This window comes from Equus quagga, chromosome 10 (assembly GCF_021613505.1).
Source record: "Equus quagga isolate Etosha38 chromosome 10, UCLA_HA_Equagga_1.0, whole genome shotgun sequence".
Taxonomy (NCBI): Eukaryota; Metazoa; Chordata; class Mammalia; order Perissodactyla; family Equidae; genus Equus; species Equus quagga.
Window position 1 is genome coordinate 64,610,823 of NC_060276.1, and position 24,805 is coordinate 64,635,627.

The following is a 24,805-nucleotide window of genomic DNA, read 5'->3' on the forward strand; positions in this document are numbered from 1 at the left end:
CCAGCCCAGAGCACTTGCCACTGCCCCACACAACTGAGCTCAATCAATTCCTGGAGGGCCTGGCTCCTAATGCAGGTAAGCAGTCAGCGCTTAAGGGAGATGTTGCTGGGGCCAGGCTGGGCTGGGATTCTGTTTGCTTTGCTTAGGAGATGGTGGGGCAATCAGAGATCAGGGGCCTGTGAGCTGCTGTGAGAAGGGAAGGAGGGGCTTGGGATTTGGGCCCAGGAATTCCCATCAGGAATGAAACACTTTCCACCTGCTGCCACCTAAAGCGCCTAACTCCGTCATGGAATTTGCGTGCAGACAGTTAGATCGGACTTTGGAAACAGAGGATGAATAATGAGTTTCCTTCTTTCTGTTCACAGAGGCCAGCCAAGAGCCAGAGCTGGAGCCAGGCCTCTGGTCGTAAACTAAACAACAGAACCAGTTATTGGTTTCAAGTCTGACTGCCTCCTCTTGTAAGGACTTTGGAACTTGGAGAAGCTCCCTTACCCTTTATAAGCCAGCAGAAAGAAGTATGATTGTCAAGACCCCAGACAGAATGGCAGGTAAACTCAAAGATGGAGTGGGAGGCTGAAAGTTCTGCTTAGAATATATTTAGTGATTTTATTGCTTTAATTCTCCCATCATGTCTATGAAAAGCTTGCTGGGAAAGACCTGATTTAGGGGGTGGAGGTGGTGATTACATAGGCAATATCAAGGCACTGGGTGCCTTGGAATTGCGGGATGAGAGCTTAAAGAGATATAACTTCCTGGGGCCTAGGGAGGGGCCCTGGGCTAGCCCATAGCTAACCATCACAAGAATGTACCAGGAAACTAACCCTCTAGTCAAGTCTTGACCAGATGGGAGTTGAATATATAATATGAGGCCTCTTCAAGGCACATGTCTTTGACTCTTGCCTCTCACCTACTAACTGTGGGACAAAAAACATGTCTGGTCACCCCTCTGGGTCTAAATTGACTTTTATGTTCAATGGGGATGATGCTAATCTACCTCACAGGGTTGTTGAGAGTATTAAATAGCCACAATAAATGTGAAAAGGCCTCATAAACCATAAAGCCTGGTGCAGATATGAGGGGCCAATGTCATTATTACCACATGTTCTTCTGGTTTCTCCTAATTAGCACCTCTGGGAGAGACTAAGGAAATCCTAGGATAAAGGGTGAAATATAAATGAGTCTATTTTAGCCCGGGTGACCTCTAAAGAGGAGGAATGCATGGTCACGGGTTGGGGGGCTGGAGCTCTTCCAATGATATTTGTTCTCTTTGGTATATGTTTGCCTTGTTCCCACGGTGGAGGTGCCAAATTGGGCCTTCAGTTTGGGCCATAACTCCCTTTTGGATGTCATCCTCAGTTGCCTCTCTGCCTGACTGGAATTTGAGCAGGAAAATGAAACTAAGTTCAGGAATTAGAGTCCTATCAAAGGCCAGTCAGCTTTACATCAAAATGGAGATTAGCTCCATAAGCGCTGGCTGGGTAAGAATCAGCCCAGCCAGGGAGGCAGTACAGAGTCAGGGAAGAGCCTTTGACTCGGAGTCAAGCCAGAAGGTCTGCGCTGGCTCTGCTCCCGACCAGCTGTGAGACCCTGCACCTGTCTGAGACTTACGTATATATTACCAACTGAGAGTATGTGGGAACCCCTTCTATAAGGCAGCATATAAAGGGAAGTAGTTATCGTTGTTACTTATGTGATGTAGGGAATTGTTATTTTCATTATTCTATCCTCAAATGTGATGTCTTTGGTTGAAAAGGAGACCAAGCATATTGAATTTGTATATCCCATTTCCATTTATTAGATAAACAATTGAAAATGCAGAATCTATTGTTTTTATTATCAGCATATTTGAAGAACAGGTTTATTCAATAGTGGAGGGGTACCTTAAAGATCTTTGCCTAGTTATGGGATTTATTTTGGGGGTGATGGAAATGTTGTGGAATTAGAAGAGTTGATGGTTGCACAACATTGTGAATATACTAAAAAACCCACTGAAATCACTTTAAAATGGCAAAATTTTACTTCAATTTTAAAAATTACAAAAAAAAAAAAGTTCCCAGAAGTCATAAGGGCAATGAAGCCTCGACCTGAAGCAGTGAGAACAGGTCCAGAGCAGACAAGTCAAACATTGCTTCTTAACGTGTGAATTGTGTACTTGTGAGAGATAGGGGAGTCTTTTGGGTGGTATGAGTGTAAGAGAGCGACAGACTACTTAGGTATAAAAGCAGTACATCCCAGAAACAGTCAAGATGGAGTAGTATTGATAATGGGTGTGGAAATGGTAGTCCTAGTGTGGCTTTTGGGAATCTCAACTGGAGGATCCCTGTTGGCTTCAGGGATGAGTAGCTCATATTTGCTTATCTGAGGGGTGGGGGAACTAGTTACTATTGTAAAGGCAAACATAGGTTGACTGACCATTCTGGTTTGCTCAGAACTGAGAGATTTCCTGAGATGGGGTGACTTTCATTCTTTCTTTTTTTAATTTTCTAAAAGACTATTTTTTTCCAGCTTTAGTGAGGTATCCTTGCCAAATAAAAATTGTATATATTTAGGTTTCACAATGTGATTTTTAAGGTGTACAACTTGATGATTTAATATATGTATACATTATGAAATAATTATCACAATTATGTTTATTAACACAGCCATTACCTCACATAGTTACCATTTTTCATGTGTGTGGTGAGAACACTTAAGATCTACTCTTAGCAAATTTCAAGTGTACAACACAGTATTATTAACTATAATCACCATGCTGTACATTAGATCCCCAGAACTTATTCATCTTATAACTGAAATTTTTTACCCTTTAGCCAACAATCTAAGTGTCTTTCGATGGATGAATGGATAAAGAAAATGTGGTATAGCTATACAAAATGGAATATTATTCAGCCACGAGAAAGAAAGAAATCCTTCCATTTGTGACAACGTGGATGAGCCTGGAGGACATTATGCTGAGTGAAATAAGCCAGACACAGAAAGACAAATATGTATGATCTCACTTGTATGTGGAATCTAAAAAAGTCGAACTTATAGAACCAGAGAGTAGAATGGTGGTTTCCAGGGGCTGGGGGGACAGCAGAGGAAGTGGAGAGATAGGAGATGTTCAATGTTAAAAGTGTGAATGTCCCGGGAAAACAAGGTTGCCCTAAAACTAGTACCCCTACTAGCAGAGAGGGTGAAAGGGCCTGAGGAATGCTTTACAATTCTCTGGTTTAGATGAAAGTGAAATGTCACATCCCTGGTTGGGATAGGCAAAAACCATTCAGAAAAGAAGTCAGAAGGAAAAAATTTCTGAGGGATACTGGGTAATGAAAGCCATTGTCAAGATGCTGGTGAGGGAGCCGGCCCTGTGGCCAAGTGGTTAAGTTCACACGCTCTGCTTTGGTGGCCCAGGGTTTTGCTGGTTCGAATCCTGGGCGTGGGCATGGCACTGCTCGTCAAGCCATGCTGAGGTGGCGTCCCACATGCCACAACTAGAAGGACCCACAACTAAAAGTACACAGCTATGTACCAGGGGGGCTTTGGGAGAAAAAGGAAAAAATAAAAATCTCAAAAAAAGAGAGATGCTGGTGAATGGGAACTGTGTCGGGGGTGACAAAGAAGGTCTTCTGGTGTACCCCTGGGCCTTAGAAGTGGTAAGCAGCGCCATCCACAGAGAATGAAATTTTTGGAAGCAGCAGCAGTTTTGCTACAAAACACAAGGAATGTTCAGACAAACTAGGAAATGAGGAAGAATTGGGTTCCTGGCTTTCTGAGTCTAGAGCTAGATTGGTGGCTAGCTCTATTTTGAGGCTGACAGGTTATCACACCTAGATCTTGAATGGCCAATTGAAGTTAGATTTCCTTTGGGACCTGTATTCAAGATAAGACATGAATTTGAATGTTTGCTGAATACCTATAATGAACTAGGTCATAGGCTCGAGTGTTTTAGGGATATAATGGTAAACAAGATTGACATGATCTCTGCCTCTATGACAGGTAATCACTTAAGTGCTACAAGAGAAGTATGGGGCCTCATGTAGAGCAGAGGAGGGACACCTAACGTGGCCTGGGGAATCAGGGAAAGCTTTCCAGAGGAAATGAGGTCTAAGCATAGGCCTGGAGGATAAATAAGGATTAGATAGGTGAAAGATGGGGGACAGGCATCCCAAGCACAGGGAATAGCATAGGCAAAGATAAAGGAGCGAGTGTGTGTATTTGAAGAATTATGGTATAGTCCAGTATAGCTAGGGTAGGCTATACTTCTCCAAGTGTGGTCCACAGACCGTCTGCATCAGAGTTACATGGGCTGCTGCTTAAAAATGCAGATTCTAAGACTTACTGTATCTCTGTGGTGGGGTCTGTGAATCTGCATTTTAATTTGCTCTCTTGGTGGTTCTGATGCATTATAATGTTTTATATAATCCTTAAGCTATATAGATTACATATAATCTAAATGGCAAACATTTATACACTCATACATACACACATACAAGAAAATGTGTGTGTGTATGTATGTGTGTGTGTGTGTGTGTTTAGGAGCTAAATAGGAGATTAGAGAGGGAGGGAGGCATCAAATTTTTGAAAAGCCTCTTTCCAACCTTTTTCTCAAGTTGAAAGGTTGCTCTTCCTAAGGCCAAGGTCTCTGGGGCTCAGCTACCCTAGGCCTCTCCGCAGGGCTGAAGGGATCAATATCTGGCTACACCTGTAATCCATTTAGGGCACACTTGTTGGGAAGCTCTGCTGTTGGCCATAAGGAGTATAGACTTTGTCCAACAGGCGATGGGGATCCATTGAAAGGTTTTAGGAAGAAAGTGACTTGAACTGATTTGTTGTTTGGAAAAAAATATTCAGTTTACAGAGGGAGACTGGATTAGAGTGTGGAAAGATTGAAGATGGGGAGATTAGTTAGGAAAGTATTCCAATAGCTGAGTTCTTTAACTCCTCTAGCCTGATAAATAAAAACATACTGTTTTATTCAATGATTAGAGATTAATAGCACTCTCCTCATCCCCCTGTTTTCTTTACGCCTGATATAATCAGGCACTGTCATGAGAGTTAGGAGCTGCAAAGAGAAGATTCTGTCCCATATTTGAATTTAACTGGTTATGATGGCAAAGATTCACCCTCACACTTGAAGTTTCTTAAATTGGAAATATGGGAAGCTAAAGGTAATAGAGATCTTCCCTTATGGTTGGCTCTGGGTTCTGTCCATGGGACCCCCCTCATTGAATGGGAGAGGTGAGGTCAGAATCTCTGAGATGGAGTGCAAAATCAGAAGCCAGGAAGATGTCAATTGGCGCTAAACCTGAAGAAGCGGAAGTACAAGAAGGCAAGAGATAGCTGTCAATGGGGAACAAAATGCTGAAGGTAAATGGGGGACATTCTGGCTGACCCATGTCCCACTCTGCCGCTTCCCTTGGGATCTATGGAGAGTGATTCCTTGCTTCCATGGATGGTAAACCAGATTAAGGGAATCTCAAGGGCACAAAAGGATCTGCAGAGGGCAGTGGTGTATGAGCCTAGGGAGTTGAAAAGCTACTTGTTTATGAAGCATTTCTCATTTGGGGAGGGACCGATTCATTTGTGGAGGAATCTGTCTCCTGGGGATGTGTGGTGTGGTCTGACCTTGTGGAGCCAGCATGACCTACTCAGGATCAGTCTTCCCACCTTAATTAAGACTTTTGCTGCAGGTAAAAGAAACAGCTGCTGTTATCCAGAGTAAATCAGTCACAAAGAAACCTGCTCCTCATTCTGTCTCCTGGTTTCCCATAAATGCCTGAAGCCCAGCCTTGGAGTTGGTATGTACTTTTAATTATTTCAAGAGCTGGCATCGCTTGCCTCATAGTAAAAGTGTCATGAAATTACTGTAAGTTTGCATGAGTTTGGGCCATAAATCTTACTCACTTCGGCTACATCTCATACCTTAATTCACTGGAGTATAAAATGCCATTTACACTGGTTCTTAGTTCACTTAATCATAATTAAATGACCTCAGAGGGCAGTAATTCGTTGAGGCTCTGGCTTTGATGTGACACAAATAACAAAGTTGGTTTGCCATGTGGACGGGTTCCTCCACACTTTTACATTGGCCACAGATCTCGTGGAGCATATAATGTTGGCTTTTTGGTGTGGGCATATGCTCTGGTTACATGGAACATCTGGGCCACAGATGTGGTTGAGGGGACCAGCTAAATGGTCCCCTTTTGAATTTTGTTACACCATCTTCAGGCCCCTCTAGGCCTTCTCTTGATTTCTTTCAGTTCTCCAAAGAATGAGTGTTTGCCCCATGTTGAGCCTAGATGAGGGCACTTCCTTTTTCAGCTCCTCATCTTTGTGTTATTCTCTTTCTAAAGCAACTAAGAGATCAGTGGCTCAAGAATTTTCAGACTTTACCTCCATGTGTACAGCTTCCTAAGCTCATGTCCTTAATCATGATGTGTTTCTTGGGATCAGACCCTCAAGACCAACAGCTCTGGGGACCACTGCCATTTGGACACTCTACTTAACTTGGCAAAACTTTGCTGTCTTCCCATCCAAATGGATTCCTTTCATCTTCTCCATTATCATCAGTGGTACTACCATCCTTTTGAGCTCCCAAGTTCTAACCCTCGAAGCTTGTGGTGGCAGAATAGTGTCTCCAAGCCCCTGAAGACGTCCATGTCCTAATCTCAGAACCTGTGAATATGTTAAGTTACATGGCAAGGGAGGATTAAGGTTGCAGGAATTAAGGAATTAAGGTTGTTAATCAACTGACCTTGAGATCGGGAGAGTCTCCTTGATTATGGAGGTGGGCCCAATGTAACCACAAGGGTCCTTAAAAGTGGAAGAGGGAGGCAGAGGGAGAGTCACAGGCAGATATGACTAGGAACAAAAGACTCAGGGATGCAACGCTGCTGGCTTTGAAGATGGAGGAAGAGGGTCATGAGGCAAGGAATGTGGTGGCCTCTGGAAGCTGGAAAGGGTAAGGAGAAGAATTCTCACCTAGAGCCTCCAAAAAGGAACGCAGCTTTGCCGACACCTTGATTTTAGCCTAGTGAGACCTGTGTTAGACTTTTGACCTACAGAACTGTAAGTTAATACGTTTGTGCTGTTTTAAGCCACCGAGTTTATGGTAATTTGTTATAGCAGCAATAGAAAACAAATACAGAGCCCATTTTGACTTTTCTCTTTCACTATATCTACTTAGATGATCAATCTTGTGGATCCTTTTTCAGTCACATCTCTCAGATTCTTATCATTGCTTCCCTTGGTATTTTCCACCTGCTTTACAACTTGGCTTGTTTCATGGACACCAAAATTCTTTGCTCCAAATTACCTATATATAGATACTAGAAGAATTATTTTCAAATACAATTTTCACCATATTATTCTTGCTCAGGAATAAGTTATGGCCTTATATTGCATCAATTCCCAAATTCTTATTCTGGCCTCCAAGGTTTTACCATTAGGATATGGGGTTCATGGGAAAGCACCTTGCTATCTAGAAATCATTTATATAAATGTAAGGAATTTCTATTAAAAATAAAGGACTTCTAATATTGGCCTTCTAATGAGGCCAATGTCTTGCTTTCTTCCCTCTAAAGACAGGTGAATTCACATAGGCAAGAATCTAAGATACAACTCTGTGCTTGCATCCCACCATACTATTATTTTGTAAGTGTTATCAGTAGCTCAGTTTTTCAAGAGTTTTTTTTTTTAAAGGAAAGATTGCTGTTTCAGTTACCTATTGTTGCACAGTTAAATACTCCAAAACTTAGTAGCTTGAAACAACAATTTAATACTTTTCATGATTTTGTGGGTTGGCTGAGTGGTTCTTCTGTTCCAGTGATATTTGTTGGGATCACTCTAGTGTCTGAGTTCAGCTGGTGGCTGAGCTGGGGTGTCTTGGTTCTCCTCCATGTGTTTTTTCTCTCTGCATGATGTCTTATCTTCTAGAGCCTTTCTAAGTAGCCTCTTTCTCCAGCAAGATTAGCCCAGGCTTTGTTAAAGCATGGCAGCTAGGCACCAAGAAGGAGAATTCTGAGAAGACAAGTCTCTCTTTGTGTAGTGTTTGCTAATATACCATTGGTCAAAACAAGTCACAAGGTCAAGCCCAGAGTGAATGTGGGAGGGAACTAAACAAGGGCATAAACACTGGGAGAAGTGGTTCATTGGGAGCCACCAATATAAGTCTACCACAGTTCCTTTTCTCTTTTTTACACTTTTTTTAAAATTAAAGGAATATTTTTTACAGCAGTTTAATGTTTACAGAAAAATTGAGCAGATAGTGCAGAAAGCTCCCTTTGCCCCCTCCTTCCTCCACAGTTTATCTTCTTCTTATTTTTTATTTTTATTTATTTATTTTTGACAAATAAAAATTGTATACGTTTAAGGTATACAATGTGATGTTTTGATATATGTATGCACTGTGGAATGATTACCACAATCAAACTAATTAGCATATTCATCACCTCCCATAGTTTTGATTTTTTTTTGTGTGTGGTGAGAACACTTGAGATCTACTCTCTTAGCAAATTTTAAGTGTACAATACAGTATTACTAACTGTAGTCACCATGCTGTGCATTAGATCTCCAGAACTTATTCATCTTACAACTGATGGTTTGTACCTTTTGATCAATATCTCCCCGTTTCCCCCACCCCCCAGCCTCTGGTAACCACCATTCTACTCTCTCTCACTATAAGTTTGCCTTTTTTTTTTTTTAAGATTCTACATGTAAGTGAAATCATGTGATATTTGTCTTTCTGTGTCTGGCTTATTTCACTTAGCATAATGTCCTCCAGTTTCATCCATGTTGTCGCAAATGATAGGATTTCCTTCTTTTTAAAGGCTGAATAATGTTTGCATTAGCATGGTACATTTGTTACAATTGATGAACCAATGTTGATACATTATTATTAACTGAAATCCATGGTTTACGTTAAAGTTCACACTTTGCGTTACAGAGTTCTATGGGTTTTGACAAATGCATTATGTCCTGTATCCATCATTACAATATAATACAGAATAGTTTCACCACCCTAAAAATCCCTTGTACTCTGCCTATTCGTCCCTCCCTCCACCCCCAATCCCTAGCAACCATTGATCTTTTTACTGTCTCCATAGTTTTGCATTTTCCAGAATGTCATACACTTGGAATCATACAGTATGTAGCCTTTCCAGACAGGCTTCTTTCACTTAGCAATATGCCTTTAAGCTTCCCTTTCTCTTTTGTTGGCATTTGATGGCACAAGCAGGGCAGAGGTAGACCTGACTATTGCCTCAGGGCCTTCTCCCACTTGGGATTTCCACCAGGCATTGTTTTTGGAACATATTTGAACAGTTTTTCAAGAGGAACTCAGACAGGATGGGAAAATAAGGAGGCAATTGTGCCAGCTGCTGGATGTGTCTGGCTAAATTCTAAATAACAGTTGTGGTAGATTGTTAAAGTAATTGTCCCTAAGGAATCATGCCTCTCGGGATCTGTGCACTTTTATGTTCCCTCTCACATTGACACTTGGCCAAGTAACTTGCTTCGGCCATTGAATATTAGTAAATGTGACACAAATGGAAGTTTGAAAAACCCTTGTGCTTTGTGGTTGCCTTCTCTTGCTCCTGGAGACTCTTCTGCCACCATATGAAAAAGACTAGGCTGACCACCTTGAGGTTGAGGGATTACACTGAGAAGCCCAACTGACAGACAGCACCAATTGCCACCCATCTGAGTGAGGCCATTTTAGACCATCCAGCCCCAGCCGAGCTATTGGATAGCTATAGCCACATGAGTGACCCAAGAGAGTCCAGTAGAAGGAGCACCCAGCTGAGTCCAGCCTGAATTTCTGATTCCTAATATTTGTGAGCATAATAAGATGGTTAAGTTTTGAGGTAGTTTGTTACACAGCAATAAATAATTGCTACAATAGCTATCTAAATTTGAGTTACTTGTTATGGGTCATTGGCTAGAACTGGCCTGCCTGTAAATGTGCTGCCAGGACCTGTCCAGGTACAGAGAAGGGTAATTAAACACTTTGAGGGAATAAAAATTGACATTCTTTTGAAACTAGGAAATGTTGTTCTTAAGGTCATCTCACTTTTTTGAACTTGGTAAACATCTTCCTGTTAATTTGTTTTGTAGCTCATTAGTCACTAGATTTAAATCTCTTTAAATCCCCCCTGCCCACTTTAAAGAAACTTCCTTGTTGAAAACTTTTCTCCTAGGCAGCTGGTGATAGTTCCAACTTCCTTTAGTATCAACATGGTTTACCCAGAGGTAGCAGCATCACGTGTACACTCGCCTGTACGGTACTCACTTTGTGTCTATGACAAGGTTATTTGTTTTTGTCAATCTTTTTTAAAACTACATCCTTTAGATATTGTCATTTAAAGTTCTGATTATAATTATTTGTAGATATTGTCTTTCTGCTTCTAAGTAAGGGAGCATTATAGCACAGTGGTTAAAAAAACATACCCTGGAGTCAGGCTTCATGGTTTTTTGTCACCACTTCCCTACTTACTAGCTTTGTGATCTTGGACAAATTATTTAACTTCACTGTGTTCCAGTTTTCCCATCTGTAAAATGAGCATTATAACCTATCTCCTAAGGCTGAGATGATTAAAATGATATAATTCACTTAAAGGACTCACAATCAATATTAGCTGTTGTTATTATATACTACAAACAGAGTCTCAGAGCCTGAAGGCAGCTTCTTGTTGGGCCAGGCCTCTCTTAGAACTTTTAGAAATTGAGTAAGTCTTTATTAAGACCCTACCATGGGCAATCTTCCACTGGGGGTATAAACCAGAGCTTTGATAAGGGATCCTGGCCACCTGACCTTCTGCTCCCATGTCAAGGCCCTTACTCAATTAGTCGGTGAATGTGTCCTTGTTACAGATTGTTTGCTGTGGGCCTACTGTGGACAATATGGAAAATCACTGCACACTATCCTTTCTCTCAAGAAGCTTCCAGGAAAAATGAAATGACTGACAAAGATGACAGTATAGGATAAGTTAGAAGACCATTTATGTTAAGTGCCAAGTGATAGTAAGGGTTGTAGAAGTTCAGAGAAGGGAGAGATCTGTGAGGCTGAAGGAAGCAAGACAGACTTCCTAGAAGAACTAAGACTTGAGCTGGGCCTTGAAGGATTTATTAGGTAGAAAGGAGGAAGGAAGCCATTCCAGGCAGGGTGTACAATCTAAGCAAAGCCAGATGCTGATGTGGCTAAGTGAATTCAGGTAACTGTGAAGAGACCATTAAGGGATGTACTGAGGGACTCTCAACTTGCAGTGTTTGAGTTTTCCCCATATTTAACCCTCCCCTTGCTCATCTCTTCTTCCCTTACTTCCAGCACAACTGGTTCCCTGCAGAGCCTCTGCCTAATAAGACAGCATTATGGGAATTTATTTGGCCTGGCAGGTACAAAAGTTGTTCAGCCCAAGCCCAGGCTCCCTAAGGGCTGATACAAAGTTCCTATCTGGCCAGCAATGTTTTGTGCATATTCAAACATGTATTTGTTCATTGTATAAAATGAAACGTTATAGGGAAGGAGAAAAGCATGGCTTCTGTAAGAAGTTTGTGGCAGAAGTGAAGTTCTAAAGCTGATGAAAAACTGTTGGAATCTTTAAGAGACAATTTTGAGCAGCCCAAGGCAAACTAACTTTTATATAGCCATGTGTTTCAAAGAGCAGGGAAATTAGATAGGAGGAGAAATAGCGGGAGAGAAGATCTGACAAGAAAGAAAAATCATAAGGCTTCATCTGTAGACATTCTGGAGCATCCAGCCTAGGTAAACATATGGAATTGTGATGTGGTGGAAATTTTTCTTTATCCAACTGAAACAGGGTGAAAGCAGAGAAGACTCACGTGGAACTGAAAGCACTTTTTTTTTTCTCTGTACAAAAAAGATGCAGGACAAGTACTTTGGAGGTTCTGAAATATAAGTGGCAGCATACTAAGAAGGCCACTCATTGCGTTCTCTCTTGCAATTTCTAAGAATATGGAGCAATAGAAATTGAATAGTTACAAAGCAGATAGTGAAAAAACGTAACCTTCTTTTCTTTGTATCACAGAGCTCAACTTTTTTCTTACCCAGCTCAGACCTATATAGCGGTTTTTCAACAATTATTATATCAGATCATCTGGTCTTTTGGGCATTGTGCATTTACTCACTGCCAAGGACCATAGATGTTGCCAGACCTTTCTCTAGTCAGGAGGTTTCTGTATTTTGGTATCTCCTCTTCTGGCTCATTAATCCTTAGTATTTCTATGCACCCCTTCTCCCAGTGCAGGCTTAAGAACCCTCTGCTTCTTTTTCTACACCCTGCAAGAATGTGCAAGCTCTTGTAAGACTGCCCTCAGGCCCACCTGCCTTGCCTCCTTTTTCAGTCCTAATTACTTCATGGCTTTCAAATCATACAAAGCACCAGGGGCTTAGGGGCTTCTCCGTGAGGCTTTCAGTCTCCCTACACTACAGCTCAGGAAGCAGGGCACAAACCTTAGATGTTCTTTTGTTCCCCTAAACCTACCTGGGGTTCTCCCCCTGCAACTCTACCTGGGGGTTTTGATCCTGTGGGGCAAGTCAAGAGAATCAAGTCTCAATTTGTTTCCTTCCCTCTGTCCCCATCCTCTCCTTCTCCAGCTCCAGCAGGCTTCTCTTTTTCCTATGGGGTGGGTAGTTCCCATATGTTATAACTTGCATTCTCAGTTTTATGATTTACTTTACGGAGAGTCCTCCAAGATTGGTTACTGAAATTTAAAAGCTCAGCTTTTACAGTTCTGAGAATAACCTTCCTTTTCTTTTAAAGTCTGAGTTTCAAGATTGTTGTCTCCATACGGACTTTCAAAAGCCTACTTAGAACCTTAAAGCTGAACAATGACTTTTGTTTTAGGTACCACCTGTCCTCCTCCTTCGGAAGTCATAGTCTCTGGGATCTAGGCTTAACCACAGAAGTCTTAGGCCAGTGGTACTCAACTGGGGTTGATTTTGTCCTCTAGGGAATATTTGACAATATGTGGATACATTTTTGATTGTCACAACTGGGGGTTTGTGCTACTGGCATCTTGTGGGTAGAGGCCAGGGTTGCTGCTGAACATCCTACAATGCACAGGACCGCCCTCTACAATGTCAAGAATTTTTAGATTGAGAAACTCTGGCCTATGCCCACCCCATTAATGACCAAGAAGGGAAAACCTATTGAGTGATATTTTAAAATGTCACCCTGCTGCTTTTACTTTGAAAGGTCTAACTTCTAAGGAGGGCTCAAAGTGAGAGTCATTTGTGTTAAACAAATAAATGCAGTACTGCGTTATGGTGTTGAGATCTAATCAAGTTGATAGTAACACTTCTTTTTAAACCTTACTCTTCACTGTAGCCTTTAAACTTAGGAAACTGTTAGTAGTTAGCAATGAGTGATTAGCTAGTATTTAAACTTTTCAATTTAACAAATATTACACCATAAGTATTATCTGTGTTCTAAGTTATATCCATCAACCTCCATCTGCCAAAAAATTTGTTCATAAAGCCACAAGCAGGCAGTGCCATCCACTTAGCGGGGGCCTTCTGAATTGTAAGCATAATGCCTAGAAAGAATGAATCAGCCTTGACAGTGTTAGACTTGGTAAACCCACATGTATAATGCGATAACAAATGTTATGGCTAAAATGACCGTATAATTTATCTCCCAAATTGGGACACATTTGAGAGTATATGGAGGTGCTATTAAATAATCATATCAGGGCAATAGGTATAAACTGGGACTGTCCAGAGCAAATCCTAGTTATAGCTCTCTTGAAGGTGTCTACCGGTGAATATCCAATTAATTCCTCATGAAGTATTAGCTGCTAACAGCTTACAATGTGTCTCTTTCTAGGGGAAGTTGTGTTTTCACATGGGGCTTTAGGAGACCAAGGAGCCTTTAAGATCTAAAATAACACAATTGTGATGTTACTAAGGTTGCCTAGCAGTGGGGAAATTGGGAACAGGAAATACTTTTCTGGGGCTCCTCAAATTCTCCTAGGCAGGTGGTCACCTCTGCCAATCTTTTGGGGAAAGTCCATAATTCTGGGATCCTATGGAACCCTTCTTTGATGACAACGCTCTTCTTTACAAGTGAATTGTTCAAAGTGATGATATGACTGAAACAGTCAAGTCACCTTGACTAGTTAGTGCCAGAAGATGCCCAACTTGCAAGTAAGGTAGGTAGTTGGCATTTGGTTTCCAGAACTAACTTAACACCAGCAGATGGTGCTAAAATGTACAGTTTCTCCCTCCTAAAATAAATATCTAGATTTAAAAAAAAAATCATAGGCTAGATAAATGTGGGCATATTAACTAATTGTCTGGAAACTTCACATGAGGGTGATGCTTGTCACCATTTAACTTCCTCTAACAGAGCTCCATCTGAAACCTAGGGGGCCCTTCCACCCATACATCCGGGCTCCTTTCAAGCTAAATCAGTTTTCTTCCAGCTGGAATCTCACTCACAGGAAGGTAATTAAAGCACAGTAGATTTTCACCTCATGCTCCAACTGGGAGGCAAAACAACGAAAAATCTATCTACATAGCTTAGTGAAAGATGATTGTTTGCTACTTCTTGGGGTTTTTAGTATCATTTCTTCCCAGCAGAGTACCAGCCTCTCCAGAAAAAACTAGTTCTCAATTTATGACTCTTTCCTCATAGATATATAAAACATTAATGCTTGTAGGGCACTTAGCAAGTATGCAAGTCAGTAGCTTTCCAACTATTTTTAACATTGGAACAATTTTTTTTCAAATGGAATCTTTTGTGAAAACCCGATATATAAAACAAATAGAGGCTGAACTGCTCTGTTGAAATGTGTTGAGGGGGTCTGGATCTCTGCCCTTTTGGCCTCTTCTTGCCTTTCTCATCCATGAGGTAGCACTTGAGCCATGTGCTCAAGCCATGCCCTTGAGACTGAACCCTGGGGCTCCACAGAATAGTTAGAAAACTATGATTGCATTCCAGCTCCCTCATTCACATATTGGGAAACTGAGTCCAGTGAGGGAAAATGCTTGAGGGTATAAAAGATAGTTAGAAAGGCCAGGTAGTCTGGTCAGCAGAGCCAGAGTCCATGTGCAGGTATAGAGCACGTAATAGAGCTCTAGTTCTCTGGAGCCTCTTGCGAATGGATGTAGATGTGTACAAAGGTCCTGTCCTACTTATAACCATATCTGATGTTTCAATAGAGCTCATTTAGTTCATTCCCCTGGGGGAGGCGTAACCTTCCCATTTCTACCAAAGATACCCTTGGTGAAATACCTCATGACCCTCTCATACATGCCCTGGCTGGTATAGGTGGTACACTCTTGGTTTGATCCAGGGAAATTTGTGAAATCTTCCATTTAGCTTAAAGCATTCTAATCTTACCTTTCTGTGATCTCCTTTCCCCCTAGTCACTTGAGCTTTTATGTTAGGGAGAAAAAGACCTGCTGATCTTATTCAGGCCAAGATACTGCCTTCAGATGTTCTATCTTCAACCAAATTGAACCTCTTTGTACCTTTTATATAATGCAAGCTGTCCTTCCTTTGAACAGCTATGTGATTCTCCATGGGCCCAATATTTTTGGGAAGGAAACCAAGACAGATATCTAGAGATCTATGCTTTCCCAGTGGAGAGGGAACCTGAGGTTTTGGACTGAGGTTTTAACCCTGTGTCAAGGGTTAGTGGGGATACAGGCTTTAAATCAGGATGCATGGCCCAAGGCTATATATACCATGGGACGCTTTGTATTATAAAAGCCTTTGTCAGGTTCTCTTAAACATGATTCTATGATCTCAGGGCCTCAGGTGAGTGATATCCCCCACAATCTGAATGGTACTCTTTAGAGTTGTGTGACCCTGAGGTACTGAAGATGATGTTAGACTTACAAACCCAACTTCTGGGAGAGTGCATTATAATATGGATGTGTTTGTGCGGCAATATCATGATTATTAGGACCAAAAATGTCCTTAGAGGCTATCTAGTTCAACCCTGTGATTTTACAGATAAATGTTAAAAGCCCAAATAATAGAAAAGGGTTTTTTCGAAGCCACATACATGGTGGCAGAATTTGGACCAGAAGCCAGGCTTCCTAAGTACCACTGATTGCCCTCACCAGTGCATGCTCTGCTTTTCTACATGTGTAAGGGCTGTAAGGTCAGCTTCCCAGTGGGGAATGAAGTTCCATGAATGGCAGTAAAGTATTCGCATTTTCACTTGTTTTTTGAAGGTTGAGGAGTATGATGAGCAGGTTGTTAGAGAAGCTGGGGGTACCCAGAGGGGCTGGGAACAATACCTGGGTTTATTGTATCAACCTGGGAAGACCTAAGCCAAGGTGAGAGCTGCAGCCTTTCCTAAGAATAAAGTGAATGGAAAAAATAGGCTTGAAAGCTTAATAGGAAGAATGTGAGCATTAAAAAAAATCTACTTCGTTGCTCAGCAAACTCTGAGACCACCCTCAGTGCTGGTGGATAAAACCCAAACACTGGCAGATTTTATTCTCAACACAGTCAGACTTAAGCACCCGAGATAACTTAGTGTACTGAAATAATGCAATTAAGCAGACTCCTCAGGCCCAGCTTCCAGTCTCACTCACTTTAACAAATATAATTTGGGTGACATCATGAAAAACAACATTCTTCTTGTGAGTGGATGTAGATTACAAGAAAAATGATCACATGGCTTAGCCTTGGCAAGCAGAGAGAAAGCACTAAATTTGGCCCTTATGAAAATGTGTTCTGTAAATGGCTGGTGCTTACACAAGTGATAGGGTTTGTTCAACAGTGTGTGTGTGTGTGTGTCAGTGTGAGTGTGTGTGCGCATGCTTGCATGTATCTGCCCACGCATGTGACTCTGACCAGCATCCTCTTAATTTTAGGTCATAGATTTACAGATGTCAACTCTCAAAGCAATCTTACTTTTTCCAAGCCCCTTGTTCTACAGGTGGTAAACACTGAGAATGAGAACTGGGCAGTGACTTGTCCAAGGTCATGCAATGCATCCGTGACAAAACCTGGGTTAGGACATAAGTCTCCTGACTGCCAATCCTGTACTCTCTCCTCTCCCCCTTACTTAGCACTGGGCTGATGAGATTGGGGCACTCCTCCCCGGTGTCACCTTGGTCACACCTCTATAAAAACTTATCTCTTTTCTTTGCTTGAAATAGTGGCTTTTGCCTGTTGTCCTTGAAACAGTGTCTTTCACTATAGCAACACGGATTGTCTAAAGCCTGGAGCTGGCCTATATTAAGCTGTAAACACCTCTACTGCCCTGGACGCAAATCCTTGGTGAGGCAGAAAGGTAGGCAGGAGAGAAGTGTGCATATGGACCAAAGAGGCTATATGAAGAGTAACCCCAAATTTGAAGGTGTATGATCCTTTGAAGTAGATGACAGTGGCAGAAAGGGAGTTTGGTATAACCATTATGATTGATAGATTCAGCAAACGTATTTATTTATATTGCAGTAACATTGGTTTATAACATTATATAAATTTCAGATGTACATCATTATATTTCTATTCATGTGTAGATTACATCATGTTCACCACCTAAAGACTAATTACAATCATCACCACACACATGTGCCTAACCACCCCTTTCACCCTCCTCCCTACCCCCTTCCCCTCTGGTAACCACCAATCCAATCTCTGTCTCAATGTGATTGTTTGTTGTTGCTGTTTTTATCTTCTACTTCTGAGTGAGATCATACGGTATTTGACTTTCTCCCTCTGACTTATTTCACTTAGCATAGTACCCTCAAGGTCCATCCAGGTTGTCACAAATGGCCAATTTCCTCATTTCTTATGGCTGAGCGGTATTCCATTGTGTAGATATACCACATCTTCTTTGTCCATTTGTCCCTTCATGGGCACCTAGGTTGCTTCCAAGTCTTGGCTATTGTGAATAATGCTGCAGTGAACATAGGGGTGCATGTATCTTTATGCATTTGTGTTTTCATGTTCTTTGGATAAATACCCAGCAGTGGAATAGCTGGATCATGTGGGAGATCTATTCTTAATTTTTTGAGGAATTTCCGTACTGCTTTCCATAGTGGCTGCACCAGTTTGCACTCCCACTAGCAGTGTATGAGGGTTCCCTTCTCTCCACATCCTCTCCAACACTTGTTTCCTGTCTTGTTAATTACAGCCATTCTGATGAGAGCGAAGTGATATCTCGTTGTAGTTTTGATTTGCATTTCCCTGCTAGTTAATGATGTTGAATATCTTTTCATGTGCCTGTTTGCTGTCTGTGTATCTTCTTCAGAGAACTGTCTGTTCAGATCTTTTGAACATTTTTAGTTGGGTTGTTAGATTTTTGTTGTTGAGATATGTGAGTTCTTTATATATTTTGGATATTGACCCGTTGTCAGATATATGGTTCGCAAATATTTTCTCCCAACTGTTAGGTAGTCTTTTTGTTTTCTTGATGGTTTCCTTTGCTGTGTGGAAGCTTTTGAGTTTGATGTAGTCCCATTTGTTTTTCTGTTGTTTCCCTTGTCTGATCAGACATGGTACTTGAAAAATATGCTGCTAAGACTGATGTTGAAGAGTGTACTGCGTATGTTTTCTTCTAGAAGTTTAATGATTCCAGGTCTTACATTCAAGTCTTTAATCCATTTTGAGTTAATTTTTGTGTATTGTGTAAGATAGCAGTCTAGTTTCACTCTTTTTCATGTGGCTGTCCAGTTTTCCCAACACTATTTTTTTTTTTAAAAGATTTTATTTTTTCCTTTTTCTCCCCAAAGCCCCTTGGTACATAGTTGTGTATTCTTCGTTGTGGGTTCTTCTAGTTGTGGCATGTGGGACGCTGCCTCAGCGTGGTCTGATGAGCAGTGCCATGTCCGCGCCCAGGAATCGAACCAACGAAACACTGGGCCGCCTGCTGTGGAGTGCGCGAACTTAACCACTCGGCCACGGGGCCAGCCCCTTCCCAACACTATTTATTGAAGAGACTTTCCTTTCTCCATTTTACATTCTTGGCTCCCTTGTCGAAGATTAGCTGTCTATAGATGTGTGGGTTCATTTCTGGGCTCTCGATTCTGTTCCAATGATCTCTGTGTCTGTTTTTGTGCCAGTACCATGATGTTTTGGTTACTATGGCTTTGTAGTATATTTTGATATCAGGGAGTGTGATACCTCCAGCTTTGTTCTTTTTTCTCAGAGTTCCTTTGGCTATTTGGGGTCTTTTGTTGTTCCATATAAATTTTGGGATTCTTTGTTCTATTTCTGTGAAAAATGTTGTTGGAACTTTGATAGGGATTGCATTGAATCTGTAGATTGCTTTAGGAAGTAGGACTTTGGGGAGGACTTTAGGTAAAATAGTATATATATAAAGTGCCTGCACATTTTAACTATGTTAATTCTTCCAATCCAAGAACATGGAATATCTCTCCATTTCTTTGTGTCTTCTTCAATTTCTTTCAACAATGTTTTATAGTTTTCAGTGTACAGATCTTTCACCTCTTTGGTTAAGTGTATTCCTAGGTATTTTATTCTTTTTCTTGCAGTTGTAAGTGGGATTGTATTCTCAGTTTCTGTTTCTGCTACTTCATGGTTAGTGTATAGAAATGGAACTGATCTTTGTATGTTGATTTTGCATCCTGCTACTTGACCATATTCATTTATTATTTCTAAAAGGTTTTGGTGGATTCCTTAGGGTTTTCTGTAAATAAAACCATGTCATTTGCAAATAGTGACAGTTTTACTTCTTCCTTTTCAATTTGGATTCCTTTTCTTTCTTTTTCTTGCCTGGTTGCTCTGGCTAGGAATTCCAATACTATGTTAAATAAGAGTGGTGGCAGTGGACATCCTTGTCTGGTTCCTGTTCTTAGAGGGATAGCTTTCAGTTTTTCTACATTGAGAATGATATTAGCTGTGGGTATGTCATATATGGCCTTTATTATGTGGAGGTACTTTCCTTCTATACCCATTTATTCAGAGTTTTTATCATAAATGAATGCTGTATCTTGTCCAATGTTTTCTCTGCATATATTGAGATGATCATATGATTTTTATTCTTCATTTTTTAAATGCGGTGTGTCACATTGATTGATTTGTGGATGTTGAACCATCCCTGCATCCCTGGAATAAATCCCACTTGACCATGGTATGATCTTTTCTATGTATTGTATTTGATTTGCTAGTATTTTGTTGATGATTTTTGCATCAATGTTCATCAGTGATCTTGACCTGTAGTTTTCGTTTTTTGTGATGTCTATGTCTGGTTTCTTTCTCGTCAGGGTAAAATTGGCTTCTTAGAATGAGTTAGGAAGCTTCCTCTACTCTTAAATTTTTTGGAAGTGTTTGAGAAGGATCGATATTAAGTCTTCTTTGAATGTTTTGTAGAACTCACCAGGGAAGCTGTCTTGTCCTGCACTTTTATTTTTTGGAGGTTTTTGATTACTGAACAAACATTTTTAAAGTGTCATCTTTATATCAGGTTCTTTGGTGTAGTGGGAGAACACAGCCTTTAGAATCTGGATGTCCGATTCAAATTCTACCTTGATCACTTTCCAGTGGTTTGATCTCAGACAAGTCATCCTCACTCTATGAGTGTTAGTTTCATCATTTATTAAACAGGAAGAGTAATAATATCTACCTTCTAGGGCTTTGGGGAGGACTTTAGGTAAAATAGTATATATATAAAGTGCCTGTGTAACCTGTTATTTGGAATGGAGAGATGAAGATGTAGTCCCTGAGTTTAGAGAAAGTACAGCCTAAAAAGGGAGGCAAGCCATGTACTCAAATGACTATTGCATATCTTTATAGTTTTGATCCCTTTTGATCTCCTTATAAGTGGCAAACCCTGCTAATTATGTATTTAATAGATAATTTCCTAATTCCTCAATTTCTTCTGTACTGGAAAACCCATGACTTTATTTGGGGCTCTGATATGCCCAGTTAAAATTTTTGATTTCTTGGGAGCCTTTGCAGCTAAAGGTAGTCATGTGATACAGTGCTGGCCAGTAAGATGTAAATGGAAGACTACAGCAGGTGCTTCTAGGAAAATGATTCTTTTTCTGACAAATGTGGCTGGCTTGCCCTATGTAGTCTTTTCTCCTTTCTTCTTGGAATGCGCATGTGATGTCTAGAGTTGTAGCAGCCATCCTATAACGTGAGATATTGTGGAGCCGCCATATCTGCCCTGGACTTCATACCATCAGACTTCTGGCTTCATGAGAAAATAAGCTCCTTACTGGTTTAAGTCACTGGACTAGGTTTCTATTACATGCGGCTGAACACAACCTTAACTGATAGAGTAGAGTTTCAGAGATTTCTTTTCATGTGTACTGGAAGTTTCCATTAGAATTTAAGGAAGTATAGCAATTATTCTTTAGGAAACCCATGAGTTTGGAGGTAACTGGGTGGTTTCATTTGAGCCAGAACTAAAAGATATTCTCTGGTCAGATATTTTCGCTCCCATTCCCATAAGAAGGCCTTCATAAGATAAAGAAGGGCACTGTAGCTCATGTTTGGGGACTCTATCATCAGTTGGGCTCACTAACAATACGAATTTTGTTGTAGTGTCATTGTTCCAGGTGTACTGATAGATTTAGTATGGGAGGTAAAGATGAGGCCATGGCCTAGCTAATGAAACAGCCTATGAATAATTGGACTAAACAATGCGAATAGAGGTTCATTGTTGAAAGCATCTTGATGATGGAAATTAGAGTATAAACAACAGGGAACACTTTTGGAATTGTCTGGCTTTGTCCATGACCAGTACTCCTGGGGACCCAAGTCTATTCTGAGGTGTCTTAGAGTCTCAGATAGTGGGGTGCCAGTATAAACATCTGCTTTCAGGATAGCCTTTGCTGTTTCTATACCCTTTTATCCTGGCCCTTCTCCAAAGGATGTTGTCTAAGGTAGAAAGGGCTTAGTGCCTGAGGAAGGCACAGAGAAAGAGTATGGGAATTCAGATGCTGGGGAAACCCAGAAAACTTCTTGGTAAAGGTGACATTAGATTTGGAACTTAAAGGATGTACAGTATTTATAGATAGATAAAAAGTAGTTGCAATGGGAAAAGGATATCCCAGGCAGAAAGGAAAAGAATGAATAAAAGCAGAGGTGAGAAGTGTGGTCTTGCATGATGAGCAGGGCTGATCACTTGGGGAAATTAGAGACATTAAGGAAACTTCAAAAGGACCTTAGGCAGCCTCACTCAGCTCTGGAGTCTTCCCTGGAGTTGACAATCTGTTTTAGTTTTAGGCAGCATGCAAATCAGATTATGTCACCCCCTTCTCCATTCAAAACCACCATGGCCTCTCCTCACATTTATAACAGCACCCATGTTCCATACTACAGAGATAAAAAAAATTCAAATACTATTTGTAGCACACATGCAAATACTCTCTGAGGAGGGAGTACCAAAAGACTGGAGTCAGCTTCTAGAAAGTACAGACTAAAAAACTAGATGTCAATGCTCAGCAACATTTTAGAATTGAATAGTAAGCTGATGGTTTGTGAGCATCCAGACAAAGAAGTGATCCCTAGGAGCTAGCCTACCAAAGGAAGTAGATTTCTTCTCTGGATGTGGTTACTTGACTTCTAGACGAAGAGAACTCTTTAGTAATGGAGTAATGTCAGTAATGTATACTGACTTCGGTAAATTTTCTCTGTGACATCTTTGTTGGCAGAATGTAGAAACATGGGCTGAATGACGGAACAGTTCAGATTCATAATTTGGACCCCAAAATGGTTGGCTCATGTTTTGTGTCAGCCTAAAGGTGAACTTTAGTGCCACATTGGACTTGGTCCTTTTCTAGTCAACATTTTAATCAGCGATATGGATGAAGACATAGACAGTGAGCTGATCAAATTTCAGATGACAGAAAGCTGGGAGAAAGAGGTATTATGTTAGATGTCAAAATCAAGATGTAAAAAATTCTTGGACAGGCCGGAATAACAAGTCAAAACAAACACAATGACATTAAATAGGAACAAAATACGTCCTGCTTTTGTAACTGTAAATGTCCAGGACAGGGAGATATGACTGGATTACAATTCTTGCAGCTAAGACTTGGGAGTTGTAATTGACAACAAACTCAGTATGAGCCAAAATGCTTTTTTGGCATGCAGATCAAAGGAGGGCTATATCCAGGGTACTGTAGACCTTGAGAGACTTTCTACCATTAATTTTCAGGGCACTGTACTCTACTGGTTCTCCTACTGCTCCTCTGGTTATTCTTCAGTCTCATTTGAGAACTCCTCCCTTGTCTCTTTTCCCCCCCGCTTTACTGAGATATGATTGATAAATAAAAGTTGTATATATTTGGGGCCGGCCCGGTGGCGCAGTGGTTAAGTTTGCATGTTCCGCTTCTTGGCAGCCTGGGGTTCACCAGTTCGGAGCCTGGGTACGGACATGGCACCACTTGGCAAGCCATGCTGTGGCAGGCGTCTCACATATAAAGTAGAGGAAGATGGGCACGGATGTTAGCTCAGGGCCAGTCTTTCTCGGCAAAAAGAGGAGGATTGCCAGCAGGTGTTAGCTCAGGGCTAATCTTCCTAAAAAAAAATTGTATATATTTAAGGTATACAACGTGATGTTTTGATATATGTATACATTGTAAAATGATTACCACAATCAAGCTAATTAACATAGTCTTCCCCAGGGTTTCATTTTCAATTCTCTTCTCTTTTCAGTCTATATTTTGTCCTAGGGTAAGCTCATCCATTTCCATAGTTTTGGATAGAACCTTTGAGGACTCTCAAATCTGTATCCCTCTTCTTCATCCTCACTATCACTACCTTAGTCCAGGCTTTTGTTATCTCTCACCTAGACTACTGAAGCAGCCTATTACTAGTCTTCCTTCTGTACCAGTCTCATTGCTCTTACTCCACCTTCCATACAAACACTGAAGTTGTCTTTTTAAGTCAGAGCCTAGATCCTGTCACTCCTCTCCCTTGATAATTCCTAAATAATTAAATCTAAAATCTTTGACCTGGCATTCAGGGGCCCTCACAATCTGGCCCCTGCCACCTTTTTATGATTTCATCTCTTGTTACATTTCTCTGGGAATCCTACATCTAGTCATTCAACATCTGGTGAACACTGTGGGTCAGGGCTACGGTGCCCTCTCCTTCAGTCACAATTGATTACTCACTCTTAGCTCAATATTTCACTTACATCTCTGCCTTCGTGCTCTTGCTTATGCTGTTCTGTCAGCCTGAATTGATCCTTCTTATCGTTTCTATCTGCTGAACTCAAACTCATTCTTCAAGCCTTAGCTCCTATGCCACTTTGAATGTGAAGTGGGCCACGATCTCCCAATCAGATTGAATGATACTTTTCTTTTTAATTCCTTAGCTCTTTGCTTGTACTTTATTATATTATTTAATTCCTCCTGATTGGTATTAATGTTTATTATGTATGTATCTGTCAGTTCTCCTGTAAAGTAAACCCTTAATCACTATGCTTAATCACTGCTAAGGAAATATCTATCTGTTAATTAAAGGCAACAGTACTTGTGATAGATTCTGGTAAAGGGGATGGGAGTACAGCCTCAGTTAAGAAGTACCCTACCTTGCCCTATTTCTGGGACCCAGTATGCTGGATATGAAGCATGAAAACTCCCCAGATGCTCTTCTTCAAAACATAACTTAGTTGGTGGGCTGGGGAATGTTCCTGGAGAAAGGAATTTGATCAATGCAATAAAAGAGCTGCAATGAAGTCATGCTAATGGGAATTGTCAGCAGTGAGGGGTTGGCTCCCACTCTCTGGGGGATGCCAAAAGCCTAAGGAATCTATTTGTAGGGAGGAGAAAGACAATTATTTATACAGATGAGAACCTTCCTCCTCCCTATGACTTTTCTGGATGCCAGAGAGCTCCTGGCAGGCTACAGAGTTCAGC

The 24,805-nt window shown here is 41.0% G+C and overlaps 1 long non-coding RNA gene across 2 annotated transcripts in view; it reads left to right on the forward strand.

The window, feature by feature from the left end:
• Positions 1–373: 373 nt before the first annotated feature.
• The window catches only part of LOC124245558 (uncharacterized), a 48,822-nt gene continuing 24,390 nt past the window's right edge, over positions 374–24,805 (forward strand). For both annotated transcript variants that reach the window (XR_006890277.1, XR_006890276.1), the window contains exons 1-2: positions 374–515; positions 5,673–5,780. This is a non-coding gene — a long non-coding RNA (uncharacterized LOC124245558). The remainder of the gene's footprint in view (positions 516–5,672; positions 5,781–24,805) is intronic.